At 36.0% G+C, this 16,984-nt stretch overlaps 2 long non-coding RNA genes across 2 annotated transcripts; one reads left to right on the forward strand and one right to left on the reverse strand.

The window, feature by feature from the left end:
• Positions 1–4,111: 4,111 nt before the first annotated feature.
• Positions 4,112–7,717, forward strand: LOC311084665. Its single transcript, XR_014606570.1, has 6 exons — positions 4,112–4,330; positions 6,174–6,218; positions 6,424–6,468; positions 6,695–6,754; positions 6,862–6,915; positions 7,469–7,717. It is a non-coding gene; the product is annotated as an uncharacterized lncRNA (long non-coding RNA).
• Positions 7,718–9,062: 1,345 nt separating this feature from the next.
• LOC311084664 lies at positions 9,063–12,106 on the reverse strand. The gene is made up of 3 exons (XR_014606569.1): positions 11,057–12,106; positions 10,103–10,135; positions 9,063–9,300 (listed from the first exon to the last, which is right to left on the reverse strand). It is a non-coding gene; the product is annotated as an uncharacterized lncRNA (long non-coding RNA).
• Positions 12,107–16,984: the final 4,878 nt, after the last annotated feature.

Consider the following 16,984-nt stretch of genomic DNA (forward strand, 5'->3'; position numbering starts at 1 on the left):
GCAAAACTTGGCCACTAAATATTTAATATTCAGTTATGTTAATGATCACAATTAAAGTTTTATTTTTATTAAATTGAACAAGGGCAACTTTCAGCATTCAATCAAATAGGCCTATTCTAAAAGATGTAGGCTATTATTAATAATAATGTTATTTCAACACAATATCTCGTTATTTCGAAATAATATGTGTGCGTGCATCTGTAAATCCGGTGATGCGTGTATTGATTTTTATTAATAAACAAGTGTTTTCTCTAAAAGTGTCGACTCGGCTGCAAAGATGAAGTTGACGATCGCCATCTCCGTGTGAACGCGCTTATAGAGAGAAATGCACATAAATAAGACCAATGGATTACATAATCAGAGAGTAGCCTTTTCCTTTTTTCGTTTTGAATTATTTCGTTTAAAGACATTTCAAGCTTTGTGTAATTGATGTATTTGTCATGTCTGTGTGAGGCATACACTGAGTTTCGTTAAGTTAGGATGTGCTCTAGTTCACGTGCAATGGAAGTGAGCGCGCGGGCGACTCCGTTATATTTGTTTCGTAGGCCTATACAGGCAATTGGTTGATGAAAAATTGATTAAAATTAAGATACAATTTATACAAAACGAAATTCACTTTAAAGAAATGCTTTCTACAAAACAGCTTCAACTTCAGCGTTCAAAATCATGTCTGACCCGCTCCATGTCTCATATTGCGCATCCTATCTTACCGTGCTGTTCACTTTTCATAAATCAACATAAATGGAAAAAAAAATAACATTATAATATTTTAACAAATATGAAACTAAATGCGCTTTTTTAATGGCTAAAACAGTATAGGCCTACATACTTTGTATTTGTACAAATTTCTGCACATTAATTTAATTCTGAATTTTGCACACACAAGTTAAAAGGCATTTGTTCAAATCAAGTTCACGGATAATTGTGCGTGCATTTATTAATCATTATGATACTAAAATCCTAACAAATAGGCTATGCTATGTACAAAAATCAGAAAAGCCCAAATCAGAAAAACAAATCAAATGAGCCCAGAATATGAACGCAATTACACGTTAAGCATTTTCCTCCCATAGAAACCCATTATAAGAACGCTTAATGTGGCTTAATGCAGATTAGAATGTCCCCTTTATTATGTCGAAATAACGAGATATTATGTCGATTCTAGGCTACTGTGTCCACCGTGGTCTCCTTTTTGATCAGGGGAAACGATTTTTGCTTGTTTGGGATCTGACTGTCCAGCGTATTTGAAAAAGTTAAGCAAACTTTCCTGTCTTTTTGACATTTTTCCCCAGCGTGAAATGATCGAGGCTAACAGCAATCTCAACTCGTACAACAAGCGCGCAAGTCATGTGTCACAAACATTGAACACTACACAAACAGTATTTATTTATTTATTTTTCATTTAGGCAATTAATTTTAGTGACACAGGTGCCGGATCCAATAAAAAAGGTGCCGGATCCAATGTCGGAGGTGACGGAACATGTTTCGGCGTGTTCAGGCTCAAATTAAGCCCTGTGTATAACATATGTTAACATATATACAACATACAACACTGGATACGGCCATAGGGTTTAATAATTAGTGAGGTCCAGGGTGGGGTGTCAATAATTATACATAATAGTGCCAATAAATGCCATAAATCATTCAACTTTAATAAATACAATGAATAATAAAGTTAGCAAAGGCTAAATACTAAATACTGTGGCTATTGTTTTTTCAAAATGACTGGAGTAATCTCCGAGTGGGCCAGCATCAATCTGGTATGAGAGACTCTGGAATGCTCCTTGAAGTCGGGATGTCAGTTTGACTGGAAATAATTAATACAGATATACTGTATGTATACTGTATATGTCAGATAAAAATAATCTAATAACAACAATATATTGTAACAATCACAAATTTAACAATTATATTATAACAATAAGGCAAATAAAAGCAGAAAACAAAGCACCAGTAGCCTATGACAATTTACAAATCTTTATTCAACATTTAAACACAGACACAATCATACGACACATAAACATTACAGAATCACTACAGCAGGCGGACCACGTAAACTGTGGGGCGGCCAGCAAGTCCAAGTGTAAATAGCAACAGTTGTGGATTCAGTAGACATTTAAATGCTATTTACTTATAAATAGTTACAGATAACGTTACTATTTGCTCATCAGTATTGTTGTGCATTAAACATCCTGCAATTAAACTGACAGTAGATTATTAGATTTATAAAACAATATTAAAATCATTCGAGGTGTCTATTTGGACCACTGCAAATAGCCTACTTGTTGGCAATTTGCAGTGGTCCAAATAGACACCTCGAATGCATTAACCAGAGGGGAAATAGGCTATGGTCGTTGGATCACAGAGACCACTCACTTTTCCTACAGGACAAATTCCTTTAACGTTACAAAAGAATATAATGTTAATTCATGCAGTCATTGAATGTATTTCATTGACTCTAAATTATCACCAGTTTAACTAAAAAAGAAAAATTTGTATGTCGCACATCAAATAAGACTCAGAAATATTACATGTTCAAAAATGTCATGTTTACACGACGAAAACGTTCGTATAGAAACACGTAACAAAAAATACACGGCCAAAAATGTTGCGTTAAGGCGATACAAACGATCGTGTCTTTAAATAACATGACAAAAAACATCGCGTTTAGACGTACAAAACGTTCGCGTTTACACGGACCAAAAAGACGCGTACAAACTGTGCGTGTTAATGCGTCCAAATTTCACGCGTTGCATATAATAGGTATTGTCCCCAAAGGCGTTCCATATACAATGACGGTTTATGCTATTACACTTTTCATGAATGAGCCCCAGTGTTTGTTTGTTTGCTAAGTTATTGTTTTGGGGCATTATATGTGTTGTTCAAACATGTTATGTACATTGTTGTGTAAGTGTTTAAGAGAACTTCATAAAAAAATAGAATTAAAAAGTATTATTATTTGTGTAAAAATTAGTGGTGGGCCGTTATCGGCGTTAACGCGCTGTGTTAACGCGAGACTCTTATCGCGCGATAAAAAAAATATCGCCGTTAATCTATTCTCCAAGTTGGGTTGGAAGATGACTCAACTACACAAGCTATGACCCAGCAAGCAATAGCCGTCATTTCAACGTCTAGGTTAAATATAGACCTAATATAGACCGGCTATGTGTAACCCACTTTTAGCCCAAATAATATTTAATCTGGTTTAATGTATTTTTTTCCAAAATAACTTGCGAGATGTATGATATTCCATCATATAAGCAAAGTCAACTGTGATTACAAGGTGTTTGGATTGCTTTATTTGTCATATAAGTGTAGGCTGTGCGTAGCCACGATTTAGCTCATATTTAGACCCGGCTATTGTAGCCCACTTTTAGTCAAAACGAATTAATTGTATATTTTTTGTGCCAGACAGTGCATGAGATGGTTGATATCCTATCATGTTCGCATTGGTAATAATATCTACAAGGTGCAATGTGTCATTTAACGACATGGTCGATGTGGTCACGATTTAGCTCTGAAGTGGACGGGCTATGTGCAGCCTGCTTTAGCCCACCCAGCGAAATCGAGGAAATCTGGTCCACGTATGACCAGCAATTGTATAAGAATAAAATTAAAATTGTTTTCACACACACAGCATAATGTTTGCTGTCATACATAAACATAACATTCATATATACACAATCTACGATATTATTTGACTGTCTGTCTATCATTTTTAAATAAATAAAATGCAATTACATTTCACAACCGCTAGATGGCAACAGAAACCACTGTTAAATATAGACCCGATATAGTCCGGCTACGTGTAACCCACTTTTAGCCCAAATAACATTTAATCTGGTTTAATGTATTTTTTTTCCAAAATAACTTGCGAGATGTATGATATTCCATCATGTAAGCAAAGTCAACTGTGATGACGAGGTGTTTGGTTTGCTTTATTTGACATGTTATATGTGTAGGCTGTGCTTAGCCACGATTTAGCTCGTAGTAAGACGGGCTATTTTCCTTGCATGCAATAGCCGTCATTTCACCGCCTCGGTTATACCCGTAAAATAATATTTATTTATAAATAAAAATAAAATTCCAATTCTCAACCACTATAGATGGCACAAGCGAAGCCCTGGCCATATTAAGACATGACTACTGCTACTCATAGCTGCTACTGGGACTAACTGGCATCGCGCGACTAGATCACTTTAGCCAGATCTCGCGAGAAACATTTCCGCCCTTTTCAATTTTATTTTACACGAGCCATACAGCCATTTTGCACCTGTAGAAGAGCAGAGCAATGGACGAGCGAAACTCGTAACACATCTACTTCGATCTTGTAAGTATGAGTGTCTTTTTGACATGTTCATTATTTAAATTCATTATTTGTTAGAATGTGTAGGAACCGTGACATATCGTTAGCAAAGAGTTTTTTTTCTCCAACAAGTTAACGTTATCTTCACGTGTAACTTTACTGCACGTGCAACTTTACTACCCTTAAACTAAAGTTTATCTAAATTCAAGCTGGTAAGCATGAAACTTACCATTACTAATTTTTTATTATTATTGAAGATTAATATTGTGAAATATGAGTTTTTGATTTAAGGCAAGTTTTCAAAGTGCTTCACATACAACTTAACAGCAACATAATGCAATATGAAAAGACATGATAAATAATCATTATTCCTTTACAATTAATAAAAGGCAGTGAAAAACAGTAAAGTATTTCTTCTACTCATTTCTCAATTCATCAAACATGAAGTGTGTAAATTGTATTTCAAAACTAGTATTGACCACTTACCAATGACTTCTTCTGACTGTGTTTCTTGCAATAAACCCAAGAAATACATGTACTAAAAAAAAAAATTAGCAATATTGTTTTTAAATTAAACCATGGATGGAGATATTTTACACTCTTTTGGATGAATGGAGAAATTAATGGATGGTGACAGAGCACTGTATAGGGATCTCCCAGTCACGTGACCTCTAGCCGCGTGTCAGCCATTTTGACGGAATACTTCAGCGCACCTACATACATGAGAATGCGGATTATCACGTTTTATGACTGCGAATTGATTAAAATAATATAATAGTATATATTGGTCACTGTATTAATTATCTTGAGCCTGCTGTAATGTTCCTATACATATATTTTCTTTCCAACTGTGCATTCTGAATAATAAATAGGCTAAATATATTTATCCACTAAGCTGCAGCAGTCATATGCTCGTCTTCCCATAAACAGTTTTTTTTTCTTCTCTTTCTGACATTTCTTACCTGTTGGGTTTACATTTTTTAATTAAATTGACTATAAAGATTGCTTGTGTGTGCTGGTGTTTATTCCAGTCTTTTAAAATAGTTGAATGAATGCTCGCGATCGTGCCTAGTAACGATGTTAAATAGGCTAACGTTAGGCTATTTAATCAATAATGTACACAGGGTAGAGGAGAATGACAGTCAACTACTTTGAATATTATAGCATTTTGGGCATAAACATGTAAATAATGAAAAGATTGACATTGAAAAATGACACAGAATGATTAAAATTTAAATATTTAATTCAAATAAATAATTGTTCGTGGTTCACACTGATGTTATTCATTTGTTCTCACACACTTCAGCGTCACGGTCACTGGTTTAGACGAACACTGACCATTATCTATTATTAGCACATCGGCCGTCAGCTAACTCTTCACGTCATGTCATCACAAAAAGAAATATACAAGAGGAAGATAAAGGAATTAGTAATCATAGATCCTTATGAAGCACCACAAGTTCTTTTTACAGACATTAAATGTGTAGAAAAACTTCCTGACATTGAGTTCGGTGACATTTACAAGTTACCTTATTCACTTCCCATCACGCTACACCGGAGCTTCATTAAAAGCATACACAAGCTTAGCAGGCTATCGGTATCACAGCATCGCTCGGGCATGATAGAAAAATAGGTGAATACAGAGCCATATTAGACATTCTCTGGTGAATATTTCACGATGACCTGTATTATGACCAGCGGTTTAGGATTTTCTATACCGTCAAAATGGCTGCTCCAAATGGCGTGACGTCACGCGGGACATCCCTATATGAAGTCAAATGTTCTCTGTTAGGAGTACAACACTCTGAGAGGCCATATGTTTGGCCAATATTGTTTATTGTGTTGTTTTTGTTTTTTGTTTTTTTAGATTCTCAACAAACACCACAACTCCTGTCTCCAATTCTTGAACAAAGTAAAGAAAAACATTCCAATTTAATAATGATGTTTTAATCATTAAAATGAAGTATAAGTAGCTATGATTGTAGTGTACCAACAAGATAACTAAATAACAGTTCAAGACATCAGACACCTTCAGAATAGCCCTAAGTTGCATACTGTATTTTTTCATCCATTGCTGTTTTAAATTTGAATGCATGTTGCTTTCTGTGACTATAAAGGCACTCCACAGTCTCTGGACTCCACAAGAATTGAAACGCCAAAAAGTAAGATGTGCTTTGATTATTGTTATTTGTTGACTCTAAATATCCTGCATTAATAAATTGCATTCACTTCAGAGATTAACGAGGATACATTATTTCAGAACAATAGAGCTCTGTATTTCTAAAAAAAACGACTTCTCTTTAATTCACAAAAACAGCAGCTTTATTTTTTCTAAAGTGAATGCAATATGATCTTTATGTATATCTAATCCAAATATGCTTTTATCAGGGACTAAGCAGGCATTCAGGGGTCGTTTTTTAGAATTGCCAACATGCACCTCAACCCCAGGTAATGGAAAAAACAAAACTGATAAGTCAGGACACAGCATAAGGAAAAAAAATTTCAGGGGTAAAATAGTAATATAGTAATATATATATATTTTAATGTCATTACAGCTTCCAGGATTGAGAGCCAATCAGCCAGGACTCCTCAAGGCAGAAACCCCCATGGTTAGTACGGACATGTTTTTCCAGAGTTGTTAGGTACTGATCTGAATAGTCCAAATAACATATCTATCGTACATATCATATCATAAGCGTACTAACAGTGTCGCTTCATCTGGCTCACGCTTCATAGTTCATAGGTACAAACTGATAAACGGTCCAGACAAACAGAATAACGAGTAGCTCAGTTTCGTTCCGCTTACATTACATTTGCTAGTCAATGGTGTGGTCGCGCCAGCGTCTCTAACATTGAGCGTGCTTGTATTTGAAATAAAATTTTAGTCAGGAGGAAAAATGGTCTAACGGTTCAATACATCACAATTGTGCAGGCAAAGATTTTCAATTATTAATATTAATTGATGTAAATTATTGTCTATATGGATATAAAATGTATAGTCTCAAACTATATTCTGTTGGAAATTATATACATGTATCTTAACTCTATATTGGCCAGCTAGTGTGCATCCAAGCAAAAGTGACAATTACTGTAATTAGTTAAAAATTATGGTCAACAATGCTTTTCTTGTACAATTATTTTTTTATTTTTCTCGTTTGGCAGATGCAGTGATGACCAATTTTCCTTCAACAAAAGAATTGGAAATAAAAAATGCTATTTCTTCTCATTTTAAGCAGGCACCAGGGAGGGCAGGGGGTGGTGGGTATGGGAGTAAAGGGATCCATTGATTTGTTTTATAAAATTAAATTCTTTATATTTTTATTATCTTGAGTTGTTTTCCCATATTTTCTAATTTTATTTGCTCATTTTTATGTTTGTATGTTGTCTAAGTTGTTAATATTATTTTTTTAAATAAATCCTTTGTTTTACATTTGTTTGGATGATTGTCATTTATGAAAAACTGTTATATTTGAGTGAAAATAATCTTTTAGCCTCATTTTGTTGTCTATTACATGTATATGTAGTCCTTCAATAGCTGTGTAATTGATGATTAGTCTATTCTTGGGCTATGGTTAGACGTCTATTAGATTTTCACTGACAGCCCAAATTCAGCCTTGTTTTAGCCTAGACCCATATTGACTGTCTATTAGACGTATATATGTAGTCGTTTAATAGCCGTCTAATTAATGACTAGTCTATTCTTGGGCTATGGTTAGACGTATATTCTAGGGCTATGGTTAGACGTCTAGTCTAGAGCTATGGTTAGACGTCTCTTCTTGGGCTATGGTTAGACGTCTATTAGATTTTCACTGACAGCCCAAAATTAGCCTGATTTTAGCCTAGACATCTAGGCTATGTTTAGACGTCTATTAGACGTCTATTAGACGCAAAATTGCTTGCTGGGGATGACGCAATCTACCCGCGGCCGCGAGGTAAACCCGCGGCTGCAGCGCATATTCGTCATCATCTTAAGTAAACACGGCTGAAAGTATAAGCTGGTGAAAAAGATCAACATCTTTTGCAACATCCATTATTTGGACTTGGTTCAGATTTAAGCCGTCCGACAAACAGCAGCAAACTATAGACAGAGTGTGTGGGGTAACGGTTTGGTCCCAGCAAGCAATTTTGCGTCTAATAGACGTCTAATAGACGTCTAAACATAGCCTAGACGTCTAGGCTAAAATCAGGCTAATTTTGGGCTGTCAGTGAAAATCTAATAGACGTCTAACCATAGCCCAAGAATAGACGTCAAACCATAGCCCAAGAATAGACGTCTAACCATAGCCCAAGAATAGACGTCTAACCATAGCCCAAGAATAGACGTCTAACCATAGCCCAAGAACTAGTCATTAATTAGACGGCTATTAAACGACTACATATATACGTCTAATAGACAGTCAATATGGGTCTAGGCTAAAACAAGGCTGAATTTGGGCTGTCAGTGAAAATCTAATAGACGTCTAACCATAGCCCAAGAATAGACGTCTAACCATAGCCCAAGAACTAGTCATTAATTAGACGGCTATTAAACGACTACATATATACGTCTAATAGACAGGCAATATGGGTCTAGGCTAAACCAAGGCTGAATTTGGGCTGTCAGTGAAAATCTAATAGACGTCTAACCATAGCCCAAGAATAGACATCAATTACACTACATATACATGTAATAGACAACAAAATGAGGCATAAGGATTTTCACTCAAATATAACAGGTTCTCATAAAGGAAAATCCATCCAAACTAATTGAATATAAAGGATTTATTTAGAACAAATATATTAACAACTTAGACAACATTCAAACATAAAAATTAACATAAAATATTGGAAAATTTGTAAAACGACTTAAGATACTAAAATTTTTAAGAATTAATTGTTAGCTTTATATTCATAACCACCACCCCCTGCTCTCCCTGGTGCTTGTTTAAAATGACCAGAAATTAAATTTTTTATTTCCCATTCAGTCGCCGAAGGAAAGTTGGTCATCACTGCGTCTGTCAAATAAGAAAAAGAAAAATATTATTGCTCAAGAAAAGCATTGATGACAATCATTTTTAACTAATTACAGTCATTCACTTTTGCTAGGTTGCACACTAGAGCTGGCCAATATAGAGTTAACGGAATATAGATTGAGACTATATAATTTATATCAATATTATTAATAAATTAATATCAATAATTGAATTTTTTTGCCTGCATAATGGTGATGCACTAATTATATATATATATATATATATATATATATATATATATATATATATATATATATATATATATATATATATATATATATATATATATATATATATATATTTATTTTAGAGGTGTAACGATACACGTATTGAACGATTCTGTACGAGGCTTTTGGTTCGATTTCAGTATGGATTTTTAAACAGAACGGTTCATTAGACAATTTTTCCTGCTAACCAAAATTTTTTAATTACAAATGTAGGCACGTCAAAAAGCCTGCTCTTAATGTAAGAGAAATCATAACAAATCGTGACAACAATCGTGCTCTTTCAGGTAGTGACCATATAGACCTGCATTATATGACTGACTGACTGACAAGAACAGTTTGACCTAAAATATCAAAATTAAAACTACTGCGGAAACAAAGACACCTACATCTTCGATGCCCTTAAGGTAAGCTAAAACATAACAAAATTTAATTTCAAAGCAAACTATCCCTATAAATCATTCTTTATCACTTACTCATATAACTCTAATGAACATAAAAAGATACTTATAGGGGTAGTTCACTTAAAAAAAAAAAAAATCATGTAATCATTTACTCACTTTCACTTGGTTCCAAACCTGTATGGCTTTCTTCTGTTGAACACACACAAAAAATATATATTATGAAGAATGTTGGTAACAAGACATTTAATGATAGTCAGTGACAAGTGTTCTGTATATTCAATTGCTGTACTTTGTTGACTGATTGCTGGATAACTTGCAATAGTGTCTTTAAAGTGGATTACATCACTCCAGTTCTGATGTTTTTACACTGGCTATCTGTCTGTCAAAGAATTCATATCAAAATACTACAGTTAGTTATTAAATTAACATTTTAAGGCCAAAGTAAATTTCTAATCTTCTGATGCATTATGAACCATCCAGAGCAGACCTCTCAGGTCATCTGGGACAGTAGCCACTAGCCAGCTACTTTTATATCCCCAAAGTCAAAACAAAACATGGAGAAGCAGCATTCAGTTTTTATGCACCATATATCTGAAACAAATTCACTGAAAACTGAATGTATGCTGCATATCTGAATTATTTTAAATCAAGTTTAAAGACTTTACTGTTTGCCACTACCTTTTATTAATTGGAAAGGAACAAATATTTTTTTATAATTTCTTTTCATGAATGCATATGTTGCTGTTAAGTTTTATGTAAAGTACTTTGAAAATTTGCATTAAATCAAAAACTATTATTACTTACTCTAATCTAATATAAAAACAAAAATATATTAGTATCTTTAATAATAAAATGATAAGTTTCATAGTTTCATGAAACTTCTCATTTTAAAAATAAAATAAGTTTCATAGTTTCATGCTTACCACCTTGAATTTAGATACATTTTAGATTAAGGGCACAGTTGCAATAACACGTGCAGGTAACGTTAACTTGTTGGAGAAAAATAGTAGGCTTACTCTGCAATGGTAATGTTAAAATGTCACGGTCTACACATTATAACAACTAACTACTTTAAACAATAAACATAACAAAAATAACACGCATACTTACAAGATCGAAGTAGAAATTTGAAGGTTTTCAGAGTGTCGCTCGCCCGTTGCTCTCCGACAGCGGCCTCGTGTAAAATAAAATTGAAAATGGAGGAAATGTGTATCGCGAGATCTGGCTAAAGTGATCTAGTCACGCAATGCCAGTAGTCCCAGTAGTCATGTCTCAGTAGTGTTTCGATTGTGCCATCTAGCGGTTGAGAAATGCCATTGCATTTGATTTAATTTGAAATGATAGACAGCCATATCGTAGATTATGTATAAATGTTATGTTTATGTGTGACAGCAAACATTAAGCTGTGTGAGCGAAAACATTTTTAAGACTAATATTCTTATACTATATCGCTGGTCTGAATCAGGGCTATAGCCAAGCCGTACGTAGACTAGATTGCCTTCATTTCGCCAGGTGGGCTAAAGCAGACCGCATATAGCCCGTCCAATTCAGAGCTAAATCGTGACTACAGATCGACCATGTCTTGAAATGACACATTGAACCTTGTAGATATCATTACCAATGCGAACATGATGCAATATCAACCATCTCATGCACTGCCTGGCAAAAAACTACAATTAATCAGTTTTGACTAAAAGTGGGCTACAATAGCCGGGTCTGAATATGAGCTAAATCGTGGCTACGCATAGCCTACACATATAACATGTAAAATAAAGCAAACCAAACAACTTGTAATCACAGTAGACTTTGCTTACATGATGGAATATCATACATCTCACAAGTTATTTTGGAAAAAAATACATTTATCCAGATTAAATGTTATTTGGGCTAAAAGTGGGTTACGCATAGCCGGGTCTGAATACGAGCTAAATCGTGGCTACGCACAGCCTACACATATAACATGTAAAATAAAGCAAACCAAACAACTTGTAATCACAGTAGACTTTGCTTACATGATGGAATATCATACATCTCACAAGTTATTTTGGAAAAAAATACATTTATCCAGATTAAATGTTATTTGGGCTAAAAGTGGGTTACACATAGCCGGACTATATCGGGTCTATATTTAACCCAGACGTTGAAAAGACGGCTATTGCTTGCTGGGGAGGCTCGCGCTCCGGTGCCAGCCGACAGTATAAACAAGGTTTTAAGTCAGCGGTTGTTTTACAGACATTAACATTAAGGCGCCAGGTCCATATATATAAGGCGGTCCGCACTATAAGGCGCACTGTCGTTTTTTGAAAAAATGAAAGGCTTTTAAGTGCGCCTTATAGTGCGGAAAATACGTACTTATAATCTTAAACTTATATCTCTGCAGCTAGTGTACTTCAATTTTATTTATCTGCAAAATTATGTTGTATACTTACAGTTTTGCACAATATATGTTCTCAAAACTACATATACAGTATATTATAATAAAACCATTTCAGAACAGGTTACACAGACCCTGCTAAACAACTGCTAAATGTATTTTTTTTTAAAGGGTGTATGTAGTTTTGAGAACATATATTGTGCAAAACTGTAAGTATACAACATAATTCGTTGTCGCAAGAGGCTGCAATGTATATCACAATATAGATTTTAGGCCATATCGCCCATCCCTAATTGATAGCCTATAGTAGGCCTAGTTGATCATAACATAGGCCTACCTAATCTTGCCTACGGAGGGTAACAGTACAGTAGTAACCTTTTACAGTGAGTAGAACAGCTTTCTCAAGCAGTTTGTGATGCATTTTGGAAACAGGAGATGAGCCCCTAGTCTATGCGCCACCTGGCTTGAGAAACCCGTTCTCAAAGACTTACTTTTATAGTCATTATTTGGGTAGCACACATATTATGAATGCCTTCGGCAGAATTCAAATGAGCCATTTTAATCTAGATTAATTTCAAAATTAATCTAGATTAAAAAAATTAATCTATGCCCACCTCTAGTAAAAATATTTAATAAAAAATTATTATTGTGTAATTGTGTCTCACCATAGACTCAACACTGAGGCCACATCCACGAAGCCAGAGCTTTCCCTATCCGAAGTTTTTTTCCCCCGTTCAAAAAAAAAAATCCGTAAACACGACGTTGTCTCAAGAAATATCGCCGTACACACAAAACCACTGAAACCGACTCAAAACCATGAGGAATACATGCCAGACCAGTATGTGGCGCTGTAATTCTGCCACAGACATACACTAAAAACAGAGAAGAAGACTTAGAGCATGTGCATAAACCTTGCGCGCTGTATACAATAATATTTAGGCACAGTAGCTTCTTTTTTCTTTTCTTTTTTTCTTTTTTACCAAGCACTTTATTGAACAACATGAACAACCATAAATGGCCTGGTACAAAATATGAGTCATGATATTCGATAGTTAGCGGACGCATAAAGCTTGCCACAAAGAACCGGCAAAAGTAATCATTATGAGTGTGTCAAATATAGCAAGGAGATATTTTAATTGCTTATTAATAAACTAGTGTTTTTTGTGTCAGTCTCGGCTAAAGATGTTGACGATGATGACTCGCCACCTTCGCAGTATTGTGAACGTGCCTATAGAGAGAAATGCACACTTCATACGGATTACATAAGAGAGTTGTCTGTTTTTTATCGATTTAAATTGATTTGTTTAAAAGTAGACATTTCAAGCTTTCTATAGATACATTTCTGAGTTTCGGTTCATTATAAGACGAGCTCAGTTCACGAGCAATGCAAGTTATATCGCGCCGGTGCCTCCATGTTAAATTTAATCCTGATTAAATTGTCTGCTATATTCTTATTCTTATTTATTAAGTCCAGGTAATTGGTTGATGAAACATTGATTAAAATTAAGATACAATTTATACAAAACGAAATTCACTTTAAAGAAAGGCTTTATTCAAAACAAAACTTAATGTGGTCAAAATTATTCTCTCTATATGGCTCTGGTTGACACTTGGTGTGATGACATCATCGTTTCACAAAATGTACGGATTGGCCGTACACACGAAAACGCAAGGGTGGCGTTTTCAGATTTATCCACCTTGGGACACGCGGTTTAAAAAAAATTGCGGTTCCAGTCTCCGAAAACGGCGGATCCATCTGGACGAAACGCCGATACGATACAAAAATTTGTACGGATACAGCTAAACGCGTCTCCGTGTGGACAGGGCCTGAATCTGTGTTTAGTCATTGAGCTGCTGCCGATGATCTCATCTTTATAAACTCCATCATGTTCAGGTCTGGTGTTCATGATGGTCAGAGATCCAATCTTCTTGTCCAGCTTCAGTCTGTCTCTGAATCTCTCATCAAGATCATCAGGGATCATATTTTTCACTCCATTGGTTTTAGCTATAAGAGGCCCATTAGTTCCAAACCTCCACAGAGACTCCACAGTCTCTTCATCTTTCTGTATTTCAGTGAGATCAGTTTGTAGAGTAACAGAATCTCCCTCCATCACTGACAAAAACTTCACTGACTTAACTGCATTATCAGCAAACACTCCTGAAGAACAACCATAAAAAGTAGGCTAACCTGTTTGAGATTTGAACAACATCTATACAACAGAACAGACACAACAGAAGCAAAATGGTGATAAATTGGCACGAATCATTGTATCTCATATTAAAATCAAAATTGACCCTATTTACTTTGTTAGCGCATATTACTAGTCTTGTGGTGAACAATAGAGTTCTCAACGGGCCTGAAAATTACAACCCGACCCGAACCGGCCCGTGGCTTTTAAAGCCCGGACCCGATGTAACCCGACACTTCAACATGAATTATCTGCCCGAACCCGGCCCGCGGCCCGGCGATCATTTTTTTCTTTCTCTCATACATTATCATGACCAGCAGACGGGAATTCAAATCAACCTTTAATGTTCATGCCTTTTAACAATACAAACAATACAAACAACTTTCCAGACCTCTGATTTTCCCACTCCTGTAGTAGCGACGGTGAATTCACCTGCGGCAAGTTTACTTTTCACCAACTCCATCTTCTTCTCCAGGCTAAAGGCGTGCACACAGCGGCGTCAGGTCTGCCCCCGCCCCTCTCCATGATGCACGTTGCACGCAGCAGCCAGACTTTCTTTACGGTGAACAGCAGCGATGATTAATAAATGTTTTTTTTGTTTTGTTTTGTTTTTCACTGAGCAGAAAAGATTAAGCCCGAGGTCCGACCCGACCCTAGCCATTTGCTTATATTTTCGACCGGAACCCGGCCCGAACCCGCGGGTCCTGTCGGGTTTGTCGGGCCGACCCGACCCGACCCGTTGAGAACTCTAGTGAACAATTAATCCGTGCAATAATACACAGAAAAAAATTGTTTGCTGTGGTAATCTTTAATCAAAATCTGAAAAGTTACTTCCGGTCTGGAATGGCGTCTTTTTCTGATGACGTAGGCTTGACGGCTTGGGTTGAAAAACGCTTAACCACTCCCCTCAAACCGTTAGTCTGCTATGAGCGAGAGATGGAGAGGAGGAGCGCTGACACTAAAACCCTGCCCTCAGTTCAATATTCCGTTTCACTTGGAAATACCTCACAGCAGTTATTTGCAACTTCCGGTTCACGCAGACTTGAATAAAACTCTGATTCCCGCGGCTGGAACTGAAGTTGGTCTGATCTCCACACAACATCAAACACAGAAAACACTTTTACTTCAGACAAGAATCACGTCACACTGAAACTAATGCTGTTTGAGCTTCAGTGTTTTATAGAACCAACATTTAGAGAAACAAACAGTGAATCTGATGCAGAAACAACTGAAGCCATTAAAACACATTTAAACTCACCATCCAGACGCCAGAAACACAAGCAGAGCAAAACAGGGAGAAACATCTTCATCGGTTTTAGTCCACAAATATGAAAAGACAAACTCTTCAAAACTGTTTCAGTAATAAAATGACAGACGCGCTGATGTGAAGATGATCTGTAGTAAAGTGAAGTGAAACTCTACAATCAGTTAAAATATCTGCCTATTTATTCAGTGTTAATGGGTGTGACCATCTAGCTCTATTTTGCTGATTAATTCACACTCTGATCATTGACACTTTGAGCTCCAGTAGGCCTCAACTTCCTGTAAGTCAATGACATCATTTTCAACAGAAATAAACTGACCAATAACATGTTAAAAACATCTTAAAGCAACAGTTTGATCTTGTCATGAGATCCTGTGAGTGTTTGGCTCTGCTCTCTCCTGTAACTCTCTTCAGGACGTTTGTTGCTCATTGCTGATCAAATGTCTCGATTGTTTCTCCTCTCAGACTGATTTCAGAGTTTCTCTAATGGTTTTATGGAGCAGGAACAGATCGCCTGCTATAACTGAGTGTATGAAAGTGTCCTCTGATATCTTCATATGATTAATATTCAGATAAATATGCTCAATTAATGTAAACACACCAGGATGTTGAATATATGTGTCAGGAACCGGACATACTGCTGTAATCATATCAAATGTTTATATAGAATAGAATAGAATAGAATAGAATAGAATGTTAGAGAAGATACTGTATGAGAGATGAACATCAAACATCTTAATGTTGAGATTTAAACAACCTTAAATCTCAAACTGATGTCATAAAGCACTGATGGAGCGGATCCTCGTTCAGCTCTTCTGGATCTGATCTCATAAACCACAATGATGACAGTAGCCACGCCCACCAGAGCAGAGAGGACCAATCGGATCACAGCTTCAGTAGGACCACAACAGTGGACAGAGGGTGCTTCTCAATTCTTATTTGTGCATCCTCGTTTCCTTTCCTCGCTTCCTTTCCCCGCGTCTCAGCTCCTCCCCTTGTAGGATGCGAGGGAAGACTGCAAGGAAAAGACGCGAGGACGGAGGAATTGAATGAAAGCTTTTTTTATACAATGGAATACTTGATCACTCAAGCGTTACTTCACCGCATCATCAGCAGCGCTCAGAGGATCTGCCCTTATGTTGTTGAAGTTTGTTAATTTTAGAAATTCATAATAAATAATAATAAAGCAAGATACCCTGTTGAAAAATGTG

The sequence above is a fragment of the Abramis brama genome, assembly GCF_963993115.1.
Source record: "Abramis brama genome assembly, chromosome: 6".
NCBI classification, from domain to species: domain Eukaryota; kingdom Metazoa; phylum Chordata; class Actinopteri; order Cypriniformes; family Leuciscidae; genus Abramis; species Abramis brama.